Source organism: Camelus dromedarius, chromosome 8 (assembly GCF_036321535.1).
Source record: "Camelus dromedarius isolate mCamDro1 chromosome 8, mCamDro1.pat, whole genome shotgun sequence".
NCBI lineage: Eukaryota > Metazoa > Chordata > Mammalia > Artiodactyla > Camelidae > Camelus > Camelus dromedarius.
In genome coordinates, this window is record NC_087443.1 from 39317462 (window position 1) to 39335412 (window position 17951).

General features: G+C 35.5%; 1 long non-coding RNA gene across 2 annotated transcripts in view; it reads left to right on the forward strand.

Moving 5' to 3' along the window:
• LOC105093859 (uncharacterized) overlaps window positions 1–4625 on the forward strand; it is a 324842-nt gene extending 320217 nt beyond the window's left edge. For both annotated transcript variants that reach the window (XR_010381944.1, XR_010381945.1), the window contains exon 6: window positions 4411–4625. This is a non-coding gene — a long non-coding RNA (uncharacterized LOC105093859). The remainder of the gene's footprint in view (window positions 1–4410) is intronic.
• Window positions 4626–17951: the final 13326 nt, after the last annotated feature.

Sequence of the window (17951 nt, forward strand, 5' to 3'; positions counted from 1 at the left end):
GAACTATGTAATCAGGCTTGGGGACAAAGATAAAGAGTTTGATTCTTGAATCACAGGAATAAAACTTCTGTATAGATTTTAGCATCAAGGGAGGGATTCATACATTTTGTTGACAAGTCACAATTATAGAGTCAAAATGAAAACCTGGCTGTTTTGACTTGCATTTCTTTTATTATAACAGACTTGAACATATTTTTTATTCGTTCATTCATTCATTCAACAAATAATTAACTAATTCCTACTATGTGCCAGGTACCAGTCTAGTGTGAAGGATATAGCAGTAAGCACAAGGGACAAAATTCCTTGAGCTCATGAACCTTGCCTTGTAATGGGGAGAAATGAACAACAACTCAATAAGTAAGAAAATACATAGTACATCCAATAGAGAAAAGTTCCAAAAGAAAAGTAAAGTGGGGAAGGGGAGTAGGAAATGCTGGCAGTTGGGGGTGCAGTTTTAAATAGGGGAGGCCTCATAAGAAAGTGATATTTGAGCAAAAGCTTCACAGATGAGGGTGTGAGCATAAAGGATATCTGGGGAAAGAGCGATATAGGTAGATGGAAGAGTAAGCATAAAGGCCTTTGGCTGGACCATATTTAGCTCCTTCTTTTCAAATATTTGTTTAGAATTTGTGGTTAGTTTTATGTGAACTGCCTGCTCATATGCACATTTTCTCTTGGGTTGTCTTTTTCTTACTGAGTTATAAGAGTTCTTTACATGTTAAAGAAATTAGTCTTTGCCTAGCATATATAATAAATATTTCCTCATTTATATTGTGAGTATACAGCCATATATATACATATATGAGCGTATTATATTTAGACGTAATTGCTATACAGAAATATGAAATTTTATGTTACAAAATTTATCAACTTTTTTTCATTTTTTAACTAAAGTAGAGTTGATTTACAATGTTTCAGGTGTATAGCAAACTGATTCAGTTATACATATTTATAAAATCTATTCTTTTTCAGATTCTTTTCCATTATAGGTTATTACAAAACATTGAATATAGTTCCTTATGCTATACAGTAGGCCCTTGTTGGTTATCGATTTTATATATAATAGTTTGTATCTGTTAATCCCAAACTCTAAATTTATCCCTCCTCTACTACTTTCCCCTTTGGTAACCATAAGCTTGTTATCAGCTTTTTCTTTATTGCTTCTAGGTTTTGGGTCTTATTTAGGAAGGTCATCCCCACTGCAAGAACTGAGAAAATGATTCTTTTTTTCTATTTTTAATAGTATTGATTTTTAAAAATTTTGAACTTTGATCTATCTGGAAATTATTTTATAATAAATAAGGTAGGGTTTACTGTTTAAAAAATAAAGGATTCCTGAAATTGGGAAACTTCAAAGATCCAAAAATATGAATATATAAGTGTAATATAGCATGCAGTTTGAGTTGAAATTAGGTGGAAAAGATTCTAATAAAGTCGACCTCCACAAATGTACTACCAGCCATTCCCTAGGGTCTCACTTCCCAAAGTGTTCTGTGCCACTCCAATTCTACAAGATGACAAAAAGTATTCAGCAAAAAAGTTTTCCATGTTAAAATAAGTTTGATAAACTTGGGATAATTATTTTTTAACTATAAACAAAGACACTTTGGGCCACAGTACCCTTTGTTTCATAAGGCATCTTGGTAATCAGTATTTATATGTGCAGCAGTCATTCCTAGACTTGGTTACATCAGAAATACCTAGAGAAATATTATAATACATACTGTTGAAGCTCATTCCTAATCAATCAAATCAGAATATGCAGGAATTTTTTAAGCTTTCATTGTCTGGTGTTTTGAAATCAGTAGTCCAGGACAGCCCCTATCAAACAAGGTTTCACTAGAGAATTAGGCCTAAAGAAAATTATTTGAATGACTATTTTCTCAATCCTTCCAAGCTGTGTTCTTGATGCTCTTGATGAGGGAAGTTAGTTCATTGTGCACAGTGGATTCCTGAGAGGATTATAGTTTAATTCTCTTCCAAAATCCATGTTGAGAAGAGCTGGACTACAATATTATGTGACAGCTGCAATAGAGCTAGATATGGAGTTTGCAAAACAAACAAACAGACTACGCCCTTATACTCTACCACCTCTTCATCTCATATCCCTTACAAATAGAACATTAAATGTTGAATTTGGTAGCAGGGATGAGGAATGGGATCAAAATTAAACTAAGTTTGATTGGATAGGCACACTCACTCCTGGGCTTCTCAAATTAATAGAGTTCTCAGAAATTTGGCCTGATCAATCTTTTGTTGTTTCTACACATAATAATGTTGACATGGTCTGTTATTAAAAGCCATTTGTAATTAAATTTAATTTTTTTCTTTATCCTAACCTCGTGCCCTTATCTTGTTTACAATTCTTTCCTCCCACTGTGTCTCAAAGGCAAGTATAATATATTGTTGACTCCATGAACTTCAATGCACTGTGTAAAATTAGATACGTTCAATTTTGAAATTATGAACAATTTTAATAATCTGAGTAACCTAGTGTGTAACTATAGTGCCAAATACCATGCTTATTATTATATTTTTCCTCTTTGTAAATCTGTTGGTTTGTAAGCTCGAAGACTGCATTTCATTATATCCTAATTGGATTCACAGAGCTATGATCTTCTTGTAATCCTGATCCCTGTTACAAAATGGAAATATCATCACTAAATTTGATTTACACACTCCTTTTGGGGAGTGCCACCTACATTACCCTCCTGGCAAGGATCTTTTGTTAGAATCTCTTTTTTGATCTAGGAATTCAAGTCCTTTAGAATAACCAAAATGAGCACATCTTACACCCTAATCAGTTAGTATAAAAGTTTAATATTCATTCCTGGCTATTAAAACTAATATTCTGTCAAAGCCTACATTATTAAAAACCACAATTCCCAAGGCAGATTTTGAAAAGTACTACTCCTATGAAATACTCTGCAAAGAAGGAGTCTTAAGGTCAAATAAGTTTTGGAAATGCTGAAATTCAAAATATATCTTAGTATCTTATCTCCTTTAGAATTCCTGCAGTTTCTTTTTAAGGTTCTGTTCAAAAATTTTAAAACTTACTAGACCAGAAATTCTTTTTGAGTTTCTTACTCAGTGACAATCTACAGAACATAGTTTTCAAATTGCTGAGCTAGGCTAACATTTAGGGAACATCTACTATATACGTTAGTTCTCACATTAAGTTCATTTAACATTAGAATAAGTCTTCCTAGCTGGTGCTGATATATTGTGTGAAGCCATCCATGGGCCAGGCCCAGATAACTAGTCATAGGGAACTCCTTCTTCAGACAACTACTCATAAGGAACTATTTAAAAGACCCCAGGTCTGACTTGAGGGAGAGATAGTAACAACAGGAACAGGTGCCCTGTGAGCCTGAGCCAGCTACTCACACAACTTGGTTTAGTCTTCAACATCTATTGGACTTCAGTCTCATAGACAGCTCTTCCTCTTTCTTGTGATCATGGCGTGCTCTATGAACATCCAGTTTTGTGGTTTGGTGGATGATAGCTAAGTCATGATGTACTGCTTAGGCTGCATGGTCATGTGGTGATCTGTCTCTGCATTCAACCTCTTCTAGTAGAAAGCTAAGAATTATTTCATAAATGGAGAATGATTATTTTCAGAAGAGGGCATGACTTTGCTCTCAAATCCTAGGCATCTGCACTCTGATTCTCCTAGGGCATATCTCAAAGCTCCCTATAGCATCTCTAGCCGCTGGCTCTGCTGGATCTTAAACTCAAAGAGCAGAGCAGCTTGTACAGCAGTCTGGACCAGCTGCAGAGCTTCTTTTATTCTAGGCCCATTCAAAACTGACAAACTTACAGGTCATTATCTGGTAATGTGTCAGAGCAGCATGCTCAAATGTGATGCACCTTGCCTTTAAGAACCAAAGAAACCCACCAAGCCTTCTTAGTGATAAGGGTGTAAGGTATAGCAATTTGTCTTCTATTTTTTAGGAGATAGCGCATTTCCCAGATCACAAAACTAGAAATTTCACCAAATTGACATGCTTTGAATTTTCATGGGGTGTTTCTCCCACCTCCAGCATGCAAGTATTTTACCAGGGCATCTAAAGTACCTGTTACTTCCTACTCACCTGGTCGAATCAATGTGAGTCATCCACATAATGGACTAACACACTGTCCTGTAGAGTAGTGAGACAACTTTGGTTTCTGTGGGCACGATTATTGCCAAAAACCAGAATGTTGACCTAGCTCTGAGGAAAGATGATAAAGGTATACTACTGTCCCTGATAGATTAAAGCAAACTGCTTCTGATGTTTTTTGCTATTCAGAATAGACGGGGAAAACATTATCTGGATCAATAGCTAATACCAGCTATTGTTCCAGCAAGGGGTCCATGTCTGTAACATCTGCAGTAATAATTGCAATAATCCACTGTCATTATTTCAGATTCATCTGTATTCTGTATGGACCAAGCAGATGAGTTAATGTTGACGTGAAATAAATCAATGGCCCTGCAGCTTTAAAGATTTGATGGTGGCACTGATCTTTGCAATTACCTCAGGTATGAGTGTTAATTACTGTTTACTATTTTGGGGAAGCAAATATAAGGGCCTATCCTATCATAAAAGCTTTACGCCAAAGATGAGGATGCCAATGTGGGAATATTGCCAGTAGCTGATTAAATCTATTTCAGTCATACTTTCAAAGATGAGCACAATATGGTTTTGCAAACCTCCTAGGCCAATTGTGATACGGATTTAGGTTAAAATTCCATTTTTCACTTCAACTCCAAAGCTCCTATTTTAACTGATAGACTTCAGGGGACTTTTGGTTTCTTGGGGGTTTGCATCAGCTCAGGGCCAGTGAGAAGTAAGTCCTGGAAAACGTGGGTATTTTACTTTACCTACTGTGGATTAACTCTGGTAGATGGCCACAGGTTCCTGTGAGAAAGGCTTGGTAACAGATTTACAGTACACAATTGTGCCATTGTTACAGGATCCTTCATCAAGTTGACTAGATTCTCCTCCATTCACAGGGGCCTGTGAGCTGGCTCAGGTTGGAAACTGGGGATGAGAACATGATTGTCTATGACTTAGATCTCTGTTCTGAAACAAAATGGCTACCTATTTCAGTCCAAGGGACATCAGTAAGGTGCTACCAAAGATGTCTGTGGGTAAAACCATGCTGATTATTACTCTGGTCCTGCCACCCATTATAGTAACCACATTTACTTTGTCTCTGGAAGTTAAGTGCTGCCACTTAATTAGTACCACTTCAGGATCCTGTCATCCTCACTACAATGTAAGGGCTCTTTCCATTGATAACATTTCCCATCATCATCTCAGAAGAGCAGAGGAAACCTACTGCAGACCTTTCCTAGGACACTCAATCTTCTTCTCATTGCCTGTCCATGTCCTGTCCAACCGCCCTTCTGAGAGAGTATAGTGAAAGAGACAAGCTTGATATAATCACTCCAGCGTTCCCCGTCCTCTTAAGCCTTTAGATTCCTCCCTCTGTGTTATATCAAGAATATTCTAGCAACTCAACTTTATTTAATGTAGACCACTATTGATTCCAGTTGAAATCAGCTAAATAAACTGCAGAACCACTCCCAGTTGCTTGAGTGAACACAATAAATCCAGAATTTCTGTTAAGTACCTCATGAGACAGTGTTAGCCTATTCCTAACTGGTCTAGTACACTTATAATCCATTCCCACACATGGTCTCCAAGTGTCTGCCAATATAAATCAGCCACGTCATGCAATTCTTTTGGTATTTCAGCTACCTGCTGTGGGTTACACTTTGTCCCTTATAGCATTTTGAGGATATGCACTGGTTACCAATCTAGAAACAGTGTGGATTTGGGGTAGGTCTTAAGAAAAATCAGCATCCCCTTTCAAAGTAATTGCCTATGGTAATACCATAATAGAATCTTCAAGCAAGGGAAAATCTTCAAGCAACAGGAAAGGAGGACGTTTTACTGGGATTTGAGGGTTTCAGATTTATATTTACTCACCCAAATTTCCCTACTGTGATTTTCAGGGTCTCAATCAATGCTCCAATTTTCACAAAAGCTACCTACACTTATTCTGTAAATCAGCAGCCTGCAGAATCAAACTTTGACTGTAGTTTTAAGATATATTAACACTATAATTACAAGAGATAATGCATTCTTTTTAGCACGGTCATAATTATGATTTTCAACCATGTCTAAACCCAAGAATTTAAAACCTTAAGATTGTAAATTCAGTTAGAATTTTCCATAGTCCTTTTTATTATTATTCCTACCATAATAACCCATTTTAGCAGCCACTTGTTTTCCCAAAGACTTCTTCTCAATAAACATTCCATTCCAAGCAAAAAACAACTGAAAACAGATAAATACATATTTTGTCACTGTATATCATAAACTACTATCAACAGTTATCAATCCCTTTAAACCTAAGTAGGCCAGATTTACATCTTTGAGACTTTATTTCCCAGAACTGCTTCTGGTACAGAATACTTAATCAGTCAGGACTCAGTGAGAAGAACAGAAACCAATTTAGAAGAGATTAGATTCCTACAAATCCTAATCAGGGAATTAGGTTCTTATAAAACCACTGGAAGCACTGAAAGAGAAAGAGTCAGGGAAGGCCATCACTTGTTTTCAAGTTCACTGCCAACTTGCAGAAAATTAAGATATTACTTCTGAGCCCAAGCCAAGAACTCAAAAAGCTGCCAGAGACAGAAAAAGATTGCCAAATATTCTACTTGCTTTCCTTTATTTCAGCTGCTTGTAGTTATGTAGGGCCATTGATATGTGAGACGTTATATGCATCAGCTCTGGGTTATAAAGAAAACTCCACATGCAATTCTCTGTCTCCTTATTTCTGTGACATGGTTTTCTAGAAGGACACAAGTTTTAATCAGTATAGTTACAAAGATGGTGGGAGCTCCGTCAGCCTGGAACCTTAAATTACTGTGTGAAGCAGAGTACCTTGTCAATTTGTAGTGGACATAAAGTATTCATTAGAAAAAAAGCTCTCTTTTACGTTAAGCCACTTAGATTTCAGGGTTAATTTATTGCTTAAGAAGAACCTAGTTATGCTGCCTAATATGAATGCCAGTGGTCACAGCTGCCTTCAGCACTGAAGTAACAATTGCAGAAAATCTAGAGGTTGCTGCAAAATTCTGTATCTGCCAAAACTAATGTATCTATCTCTTGTTGCAAAAAGAAGAGTAACAGCCTCTGCTTCTCTCTGCCTTCCAAATTGGACGAGTGCCTCTCTTTGGCAGATCTAAACTAAGACTCGGTTGGTGGGCGATTCTGAGAAATATAGTTTCAAGGCTTCTAATCCCTGGTATATGGGAATAATAAAGAAGGTGAGTGAGAATGATGCTGAGTACCAATTGACAATTTGAAAGAATATACAAAGAAAAAAAGAAACTTAAAGATATGTGAAAAAAACAATTATAAACAATCACAAAGAATTTCTAAAAAGGAAAAATATAGTGAAATTTAAAAACATAAGGACTGAAATATAAAGCTCAATGGATAGATTAAATAGCAGATGAGATACAGCTAAAGGAATTGTTATTGAATGGCAAAATAGTGCCAAAGAATTTATCCAAAAAAACCTCAGAGAGGCAAAGAGAATATACAAAGGAAAAGTTAAGAGGAAAAGAGAATAGAGTGAGAAGGTCTCCTCAGCTTTCCAGAAGTAGACAATTTAGGGGAAAAAAGTCAACCCCAAAACTAGTATTAGTTGAAACTGTTCTAGAATTGTTGGAAAAACCCAGTTTTCAAATTCAAGAAGCCCAGTGAATCCCCAAATGAATAAAATACAAGAAAATTCCTAACTATCCCCATTATAGTAAAATTTTAGAACACCGTACCAAAACCAAAAAACTCTTAAAAACACAGAGAAAAGAAAGATCACCTACAAAGGAAGAAAACTTAGACAACTTACTTCTCAACAGCAACAGTATCAACCAGAAGAGAATGTACAATGAAGAGAATCTTCAATGTACAGAGAGGAAACTATCAAGTTAATATCCCATATACAGTGAAGCCATCTTTCATGAGTGAGATCAAGTAAAAAAGGTTTACATAAATAAAAACTGAGTTTACTACAGAATAGAAGTAAAGTATATAATCCTCAAACAAATAGCTGAGGAAAGTAGAATAAGAAAGAAAAAAATCAATTAATCCAAAATAAAAGGCAAAAAGAAGGGAAATTTTTAAAGCAAGACAAAGAGAAAGTACATAAAAGAAGATGCTGGTATTAAATCCAAATACGAATCACAATCATTGCAAACAGTTTAAACTGTCAAATTAGAAAGCCAATTTACCAGACCAGAAAAAAAAATTCAGTTGTATTTTGTTTACAAAAGACATACCCAAAACTTAAGGATGAGGGAAAACTGAAAGTAATGGGATAGAAAAAAACTAAGCAAATATCAACCAAAATTTGTAGCTGTATAAACATCAGAGAAAACTGACTTTCAGGCAAAAAACTTTAACAGAGATAAGGAAGGTCATCATAAAATAATAAAATATTCAATTCTATTTTATGCACTCCTAGGGCATAAAAATGCCAAATTTTTGTACCTAATAATATATCCTAAATATATTTAGATTATACATTGACAGAACTGATATGTGAAATTGATAAATACAACCCTATAGTAAGAGATTTTAGTAGTTTTCTCAAAAGTGACGAGATCATAGAGACAAAATAAAACCAGTGAGGATAGGAAGGATATAATGAGCAGACAAATAAATGAGCTTGATTTCATAAGTGTATTATATATATTTAGATAGATAGATAGATAGATAGATAGATAGATAGATAGATAGATATGGTATCATTGCAGTCAACAGTAGGAGAACACGTATTTTTTAAGCATGTACAAAAATTGATCATATAGTAGGCCAAAAAGCTAGCATCAACAAATTTCAAAGGACTAATGCCAGAGAACCACATATTCTATTATCTAATAAATTTACAATTAATTACAAAAGATAAATTGGGGAAAAACTCATACAATTGAAAATTTTAAAAATACACTTTCAGGTAAGAGACGAAAAGGAAGCATAATCAAATTAGGAAAAACTTAGAATTAAAAATTACAAAAGCATTTCACACTGAAATTTGTGGGATATAATTAAAGAGGTACTAAAAAAGAAAATTATAGCATTTAGCACTATATTAGAAAAGAAGAAATCCTAAAACAATGAGTTAAGTCTCCAATTTAAGAAATTAGAAAAACAATAACAGAATAACTTCAAATCAAGTAGAAGATAAAAAACATTTTATTAAATAAAAAGGAAAAATTTAACAGAAAGAAACAACAAAGACAAGACTTTATTCCCTGAAAAGATTAATAAAATAATAAACTTCCAGCAGAATTAACCAAGGACAAAAGAGAGAAGACAAAAAATAACATTAGAAATGAGACGGAGGAAATAAGGCAAATGTTCTATAGACTGAAAATATATAAGAGTTTCTTGAATTCTTAAATTTTCACTTGATAAATAGATAAATTAGTAGGAAAAAAGAGAGGCATACTAAAATTGACTAAAGTCAGGACATAAAGGACCTGAATAATCCTATGACCAATGAAAATTAAATCAGCAGTTTAAAATCTCACAAAGAAAACAAAGACCCAGGTAGTTCATTCAAACAAATATTTATTCTGTGATAATTTCAAATTTGCCCAATTTGTTCCAGAAAATAGTAAGTCCTAGCCTAACTTTGATATCCAAATAAGACAATGTCAACATAAGAAAGGAAAATTGCAGGCCAATCAGTCTTAAACTAAATGCAGTATTATATATAGAAATAATACATAATGACCAAGTATGATTTATTCCAAGAATTCAAGTTTATTTAATGTTATAAGTTCCTATAATTCACTACATTAAGAAATTAAAAGAGAAAAACTAAACAATACCTCATTAGGTACAGAAAAAAAACTTCAAATTTATATCCATTTGTGATATAAAAAACAAAAACAAAAAACCTCTTAGCATACTAAGAATTGAAAGGAACTCTAATAACCTAGAAAGTGTATGTACCAAAATCCTAAGACAATTTTCATATTCAATGATAAAACATTAATTAATATGTAAGAATATCTCTATGATTTGGGGTAGGAAAAGAAACAGAAAAGCACTAAGCATAAAGGAAAAGACTATGAAAAAATGACTGCATTAGCCTCTTGACTTTCTATTAAAACAAAAACAAAGAAAATAGAAAGTCAGAAAAGATAAAGATCTTTTTTAAAAGAGAGAAAAAGAAAAAGAAAGCTAATCTAATAGAAAATTGGGCAAAGGGCTTGTAAATGGCTGATTAACATAAGAAAAGTCTCAACCTAATTTGTAATTGTGGAATGTAAACTCAAACAAAAATGAAGTGTCAATACACATCCATCAAAATGGTTAAAATTAAAAAGGCTGACAAACATAGTGCTGATGAGGAAGCGACACAAGAACAACACTCATACTTAGAACAACCACTTCAGAAAACATTGTGCAATTACCCAGTCAAGTTAAATGTGCATTTCATAACATCGCAATTCCACTCCCAAGCGTATGTGCTAGAAAAATTCTTGTGCATTTAAACCTGGAAAAATATATTAAGAATGTTCATATCAACACTCCTAATGATAGAGTTAGTTTGGGCATCTGGACCCACAAAATGGAGACTGTCTCTGAGGTCTGGCTCATGTCACAAACCTAAACCTAAATCAGCTGCATACACCAATCTCAATTCTCCAGCTCAGCTTTAGCTGGTTTACCTTCCCCTAGCCTTGTGAGGAAATCCCTGACCTCCCCACCAATTGTGCCCCATTTCTGCGTTACAGCTTCTAATGCTGAAATCCTTCAGGAAGAGCGTTTCACTGCTTATGAGGCCCTGTATAAAAAATACTCATATTTTACATATACTCTTTTGTATGTATAATGTAGTTCACATTTTAAAATATAAAAACAGATCTATTTAGTTTTATTTTTTAGTTACTTTTACTTGTTAAAATAGTGTTTCTTTAAATAATTGCTAAAATTTATTGAGTTCTCACTATATACCTGAGATTGTGCTCAACTCTTTATGTGGATTATCTACGTCAATGCTCACAGCAAGTCCTTGAGGTAGGAACCATTACTGTCTGCCCTTCACATATATGCAAATGGAGGCACAGAGATGTTAATTTGCCCAAGGTGGTAAGAGTAGTAAATAGTGGATCTGAAATTAATCTGACTATATAGCCTAAATCAGAGCCAGTACATACCATCTTTAAGAATGGCACAGTCTGAGATTGGCCATGAAACATATGTTACAAAATCTTGGGGAATGCATATATACATGCATATATACACTGCTGGCTTTCTTTTCGTTAGAAATATTGATCCAAGTTGGGTCTTTCGTTGTCATGTTTGAGTATCACTACTGGAAGGTAAACCACTTAAAATCATTCCTGACTGTAATCATGTTGGTTTCTATTTTTCATTCCTTTAGTTATTTCTGCATCTTTGTCATTGTTTTCAATTTTTATACATTTAAATTGTTTTTTTATTATGTAAAACATTTACATGATTCCAAAATCAAAATCATAAAACAAAGTAATTCAGAGTCTTCCCTATAGCACTCCTGTCCTTCCTGTTCTCTCCCTCCTTTTAGAAAGGGAACTATTTGTTTTTAGATTTTAAGTTTATCTTTCCATTTTTTCCTTTTACAAATATGTATTTCCTATTCTTCTCTTTTTCTTTTTATACAAGGGTAGTATACAGTACACAGTTTACACACGGAATCTGATTTAGATATTTTTTATAGAGAGATGCAATATAAGAGAAAAGTAAGCTTCTGAAGAAAAGTATATTTGTTATGTGCTCTCAAGGAGCATGAAATTTAAGGAAAGAGACTCGGAATGTCCTCCTTTCTCTGCTACTAACTCTCTAGGTGATTCTCGGAAAGTCACACTATCAATCCACGTCTCGGTTTCCCCAAGTGTAAAACAAGAAGGAGGCTAAAGATCTCTAAAGTTCTGTCCTTCTTTAAGGAAAAGTGCCACAACAATCTCTGAGTTGTGAATGATGAAGCACATTTAGCTTGAGTTAGATAAATAGTGTAGGGGTTCAGAATACGTCACCCCAAACTATGCCACTTTAGCATATTGATTATTTTGAATAAAAGAACTGGAGAAATAGCCAGTGCAAAAAGGGTACGCTGACCTTCCTTTGTCCCCCTTAAAGCAGGAGATAAATCTCCCATGTGAAATCTACCCTCCCTGTACCAGGAGGGTAAAGGCATTCTTGTCACCAGAGTCAGGGAATTTAGGGCCAGCAAGGCTGTATTAAACACACCTTGTTACTTCTTCACCATTTTACTACCCCTAGCCCAAACCCCTTTTTCTTATCAGTTCTTTACAAATTTATTCCTTCTTTGCTATGGTCATTTCTTTGAGTCTCATTTCCTTGCAAGGCTCTTGTATGTATACATACGTGCATACTTAATTAAAATTGTTTTTCTCTCATTAAATTGTCTTCTATTACAGTGGGGTCTCAGCTCAGAACCTAGAAGGATAGAGGGAAAATTATTTTTTGTCCCCTATGATAGCTCTAAGGAATATTAGCGTATGTCCCACTGTTTTTATTAAGATGAGCTGATTATCACTTTCTCTCATGTTCTATGCCAACCCTTTAGAGGTAAAGCCTGCAGGAAAGAACTTCAGTTCGATGAAACATGGCATTAGCAAAGAAATGAGAATAGACATTTTGTACATGTTTAGAGCAGGTTCTATTTATGAAAGACTATTGAATGTTTTATCCACTGGAATCGTTACTGGTATTTTAAGAAGTGATTGCTACAGCACAAAATACTAAAGTAATCTACTCATAGCACTTTAGACAGGATGCACAGTAATAATCAGCATTAGGCTGATGTTTGAATAAACATTATAATGACGCAAAATAAGAAAAAAGAATAGTATGTTTATCTCAAGTAGATTCAAAGAGTTGATGACCAGTGTTGGAAATTTTTAGGAACAATATAAGTGGTCATTTGGTAAACAAAGTAAGTACATTTATTGAGGTTGATTCTATTGAATAGAAATACATACTTTAATACTATTTCCCGTAACTATTTTGCTAACAAAATAGGTCTATTAGATCTCAAATCACTTGAAATTGTCTGGATTACTGAGCTACAGAGGAACCTTGCCTTTAAGGGTTCATATAATTGGTTTGAAGAAGCACATCAAATTACAGTAATAACCTAATGTTGTATGATTACACGTTTGTTCAACTTCTGTTTCTCTCCCTCTCCCCCTCTCTCATAAGATTTCAGCGTGAATAGGAAAAGTTTATTCTGTGCTGTAAGTTGCCACCTAATATTTCAGGATCCATGGCCTCTCAAAAATCTTTAATCTGTTATTTTTCCTATTTTCTGTTATCAAGAGATTGGAAGTAGTAGGTTCTACCTTCAAGGTATCAGATGTGTGTATTTTGGATTCATATTAGGAAAGTATGAGAATATTTCAGATGAAAAGCAGTCTTTAAATAATTAGTATCTAGAGAAAACATTTTCTTTTGTTAAGTGAATATTACTTACGAGTACAAATAATCATTCTTCTACCAAAAGTGATTCCTTGCAGTTGGCTCACTCTGTGTTCATCCTATACTGTTTTAATTTCATAGTAGTTTTTTTCTGGTAATCTTCCATCTGATCAGGTGGAAGTCTATGACACTTGACCTGTGTTGGGAACCTGTGCTGGGGAAGGAGCTGAGCAAGCTGCATGGCTCAGAACTGAAAGTGATCCAAGAAATCACATCCAGAATTAAACCAAAATGAAAAATCAGAGAAAGTATGTGATTAAAGTGTCAATCCAAAAGGCCAGATAAGAACATCCAGTTCTGGGTAGAATGGAGTAATTTGAGGTTGACCAGTGCTTCCTAAAAGAACAACTACAAACACTGGATAAGACATAGTTTCACTTGTTTAAAGACGTCAGACAGCTGCTAAATGAAAGAGGAGAAGAATGGTTAAATTTCTCAAGAGGTGAGAATGTCAGCTCTCCGGCATCTACCTGCAGTCGCTTTTTCCCTTGGGGCATACGCAAATTCTAAGAGATTGGCAATCTGAGATTTTTCCAGACTGCTGTGAGGAAGAAAAAACGAGCAGAGATTTTAATGGTTTTGTGGGGCCATAGAAGTATAATTAAAGGCTTAAGGGACTTCAAACACAAAATCCTCAAGACATTTACAAACTTCTGAATTGGTGAGGGCAGGTGATTAAAAAGCTAAGCAGAAAACTTGTGAAACAGTAGCATTTCTTCATGGATTTGTGGTACTGGGGAAACAAAGAGTAGACTTTAGGATTTGTAAGCTATGCTAAAAACCTCTGAAAATCAGAAAGTAATTTTTCACTTTTTTATAATGCGGAAGAGACAAAAAATGGATCCTGCTAAGAGGAGGGAGACCAGTGAACACACCAGACATTCAGTTGAAAACCCTGAAGGACAACATCTTAGTGACAGAAACAAGTCAGAGGTAGGCTGAACCTTACCAATAGTCAGCCTCAACTCAGTTCATTCTCTTTAAGATAATCAGTTTCTACTTTCATCTGCCTAGCAGAGGAAAGGATGAACCCATTGTGAAGAAAGAAGAAAATCATTTGTAGCTATGTAATTTTTATTCACAATGATCAACATTCAATAAAAGTTTTCTAGATATGCTATAATTCAGGACCATATTACTGAAAACCATAAGAAAAAACATTCAGTAGGAATATAACCACAGGTGCAATAGATATTGGAGTTAGCAGGCAAGGACTTTGAAATAATTATGAGTAATATGTTCAAGAAAATAAACGTCAAAATATCTATGTCTAATATGTTCAAAAAAAATAGAGAAAATCAATTTTAAAATGGATAATTTTTAGAGAATTATAATCTCTAAAAAAGAATGGGAATTTTAGAATTTAAAAATATAATGTCTCATATTTTGGGTTTAATAAAGATTAGAAACAGAAGACAGGATTAATGAACAGGAATAATGACCAAAGGAAAATGCCCAAACTGAAGCACAGAGAAAACAGAAATAGAGAATATAGAAAAAAAAGCATAAAAGATACATAGGACACAGTGAAAATGTATAACACATATAATATGAACCCTAGAAGGATGCAAAAGAATGATGCAAAAGCAATATTTGAAGATATAATGGCCAAAAATTTTCCAAATGAAGAATGATATTAATACACAAATTCATGAAACTCTGCCACAGATTCAAGAACCAACCATAAGCAAATTAAATACAAAGACAACACTTCGGCACATCATGATAAAACTACTGAAAATCAAAAGGTAAGGCAAAGGAGAGAATTCAGGTATATAGCAAAAGGCCACAAACTGGAGAAAGGACATATGAACAGAAAAAAAAAGAAGATAGATTACCTGGATGATCCACAGGGTGGTACACTTGGCAAAATATTTCAGAGATAGAGGTGAAATCTCTGAAGAATAGAGAGACAGGATAACTTGGAGCTTCACTTTTAGTTCACTTGTGCTAAGAAGCCTAAAAACAATAATAGAATCCGAAGCAATCTGAGTCACAACCACTTTATTCTCTGTTATATTCAAATGAATTAATGTATATAATTTATTGTTTGATGAACACTTTAAATTTCAGAAAGGGTTTGCTTCTTGCTGGGTTTCCTAAATCTGTGAGGACTTCTATCCCTGACTCTCTCTGTCAGGAACCCAACCTTGGAAAAACTTAACCAAAGAAGGGAAGAGTCAGAGTGTATCAGTATTACCAAGGGGTACTTTTCCCCCTTCTCTCTCTTTCCAAGAGTAAATCAGAAAAGGGATGATGAGGAGAGGACCAGTAATTGCATACTGAATGGCTCCCTAAGTATTTCTGCCTTCCTGTCCCCCATATTAAGAACCTCTTTATATTGGTACATATGAATCACCCAGGGATCCTATGAAAATGCAGATTCCAATTCAGTAACTCTGGAGTGAGACTTGGGATTCTGCATTTCCAACTTACTCCCACATGATGCTGGAAATTGCTGGTTCACAGAATACTTTGAGAAGCAAGGTTTTAGGTGAATCCAAAATCACCTAAAAATAGGCCATGCTGGCTATTAAGTGTGTGCTGCCTCAAGATAGAGAGTGTTAAGTTCTCCTAAGATGTGGGAGGCGGGGAGTGATTGCAATTCTGCAGTGTTTACCGAAGTATATTCTGAACACTAACTATAGTAGTTGCAGAAGATGTTAATGCATGTTCTCTAGAAGAAATAGTTCCATGGCCAAATAAGTTTGAGAAGCATTTGTGTACTTTTTCCTGCTCTGAGAGAGTCACAAGGTATGTTTTCATTTTAATGATTCTGAACCATCTGCAGTAGGGAAACTTACTTTAATCTGATAATTTATTTAACCATTAACACTCTGAGAACTAGTGTTCTATGGAGCAAACTTTGGGAAATGCAGTCATACAGAGCAGTAGTTATCAAACTTTAGTATGTGTCAGAATTAGCTAGAGAGCTAATAGAGAACAGAGATGCTGTTACTGAACCAAACTTGGGTCTACTTGCCCATCACACGGCAAAGCCAATGTACTGACATTGGGTTGTGGTGAAGGAAGGTACAGCATTTACTGCAGGCACCAAGCAAGGAGAACGGAGAATGGGAAGCTTTTGCTCAAAAGACCCAAGCTCCCTGATGGCTTTCAGGGAAGGGATTCTAAAGGCAATATTTGGGGTGAGAGCTGCAGGGTGTATGACTTTCTTTTGGTTGGTTGGTGGTGTTTTAGAAATCTTAGTCATCAGCCTTCTGGTTCCAACCTGTCTGAGGTCTGTGTGATTGCTGTCAACATGTAGTCACCATCCTCTACTGGGGCAGAGGTCTTAGTTTCTACAAAACAACTCAAAGATATGCATCAGATTGTTATGTATATTCCTTTAGGAAGAACTCGGATTCTGTTTTGTCACTGAAGTATTATCATTACTTTTCTTGCTTCACTGTTTTTTCTTTGTTTCTACATTCCTTTATTTCCCTAATTAGTAACCGCTTGTGTCTGCTCTTTGGAACCCAGGGAAGGCCTAAAAGACTACAAAAATAAATGGGTGACTCAGAGTGGCTTTTGTACCCAGGAGGGCCCCACAGGGTCCTGCTTGATTTCAATGCCAGGACTTGCTGAAGGAGGATAAGTCCTAGGCCTTTGTGTTTTCACCAAATTTCCCAGATGATTATGATTCACACCAGTGTTGGAGAATCACTGCTGCAGTCATCTCAGAGGAGTTTCTGTTACCATCTGGAGAGGCAGAGTTTCCTGTTGGCCCAGCTTCCCTTTTGCAGAAGCCTGTTATCCCTGGGAGGACCAGCAGTGGCTGCCAACTGCCTTCACCTGAGGAAGAGCATCCAGACCAGATGGGGCACCCCACAGATTCCTCTGTATATTTTACGTACTGCAGGGATTCCTCCCAGTCTTTTCGCTGTAACCTCCCAGTCAATAGCGGCTGTCTGTTAGCCCTGCTCCAAATCAGAGCTCAGAAGTGTTTTCTCTTTAGAACCAATTCATTGATTCATAGAACAGATTTTCATCAGTCAGGATTTTGGCAGGATTCAGTGAACAAGGTGGACAAGGCACTTCCACGAGTCAGGGGTAGGGGACAGACAATAAACAAGTAAACAAGTAAGTAAGATAATTTCAGATAGGAATCAGAGCTGTGAGGAAAATAAACAGCACCATGTGTTGGGAGGTGGAGATACTGAATAATATCCTCTGAACTGAGAGGGAACTTTGAGACTGAAAAACGAAGCAGGCAACTCCATAAAGTACAATTATGAACTTTATTCTGGTAACTTACACATAGGCAGGAAGGACTGGGCAGACAGATGACCCAGAGGCATTCACAGCTGCTCTCCACACCTCTGAAAGGGGTTCAGGTGGATTTACAGGGGTTAAAACTAAAGACAGAACCTGACTACCAAGTGAGAA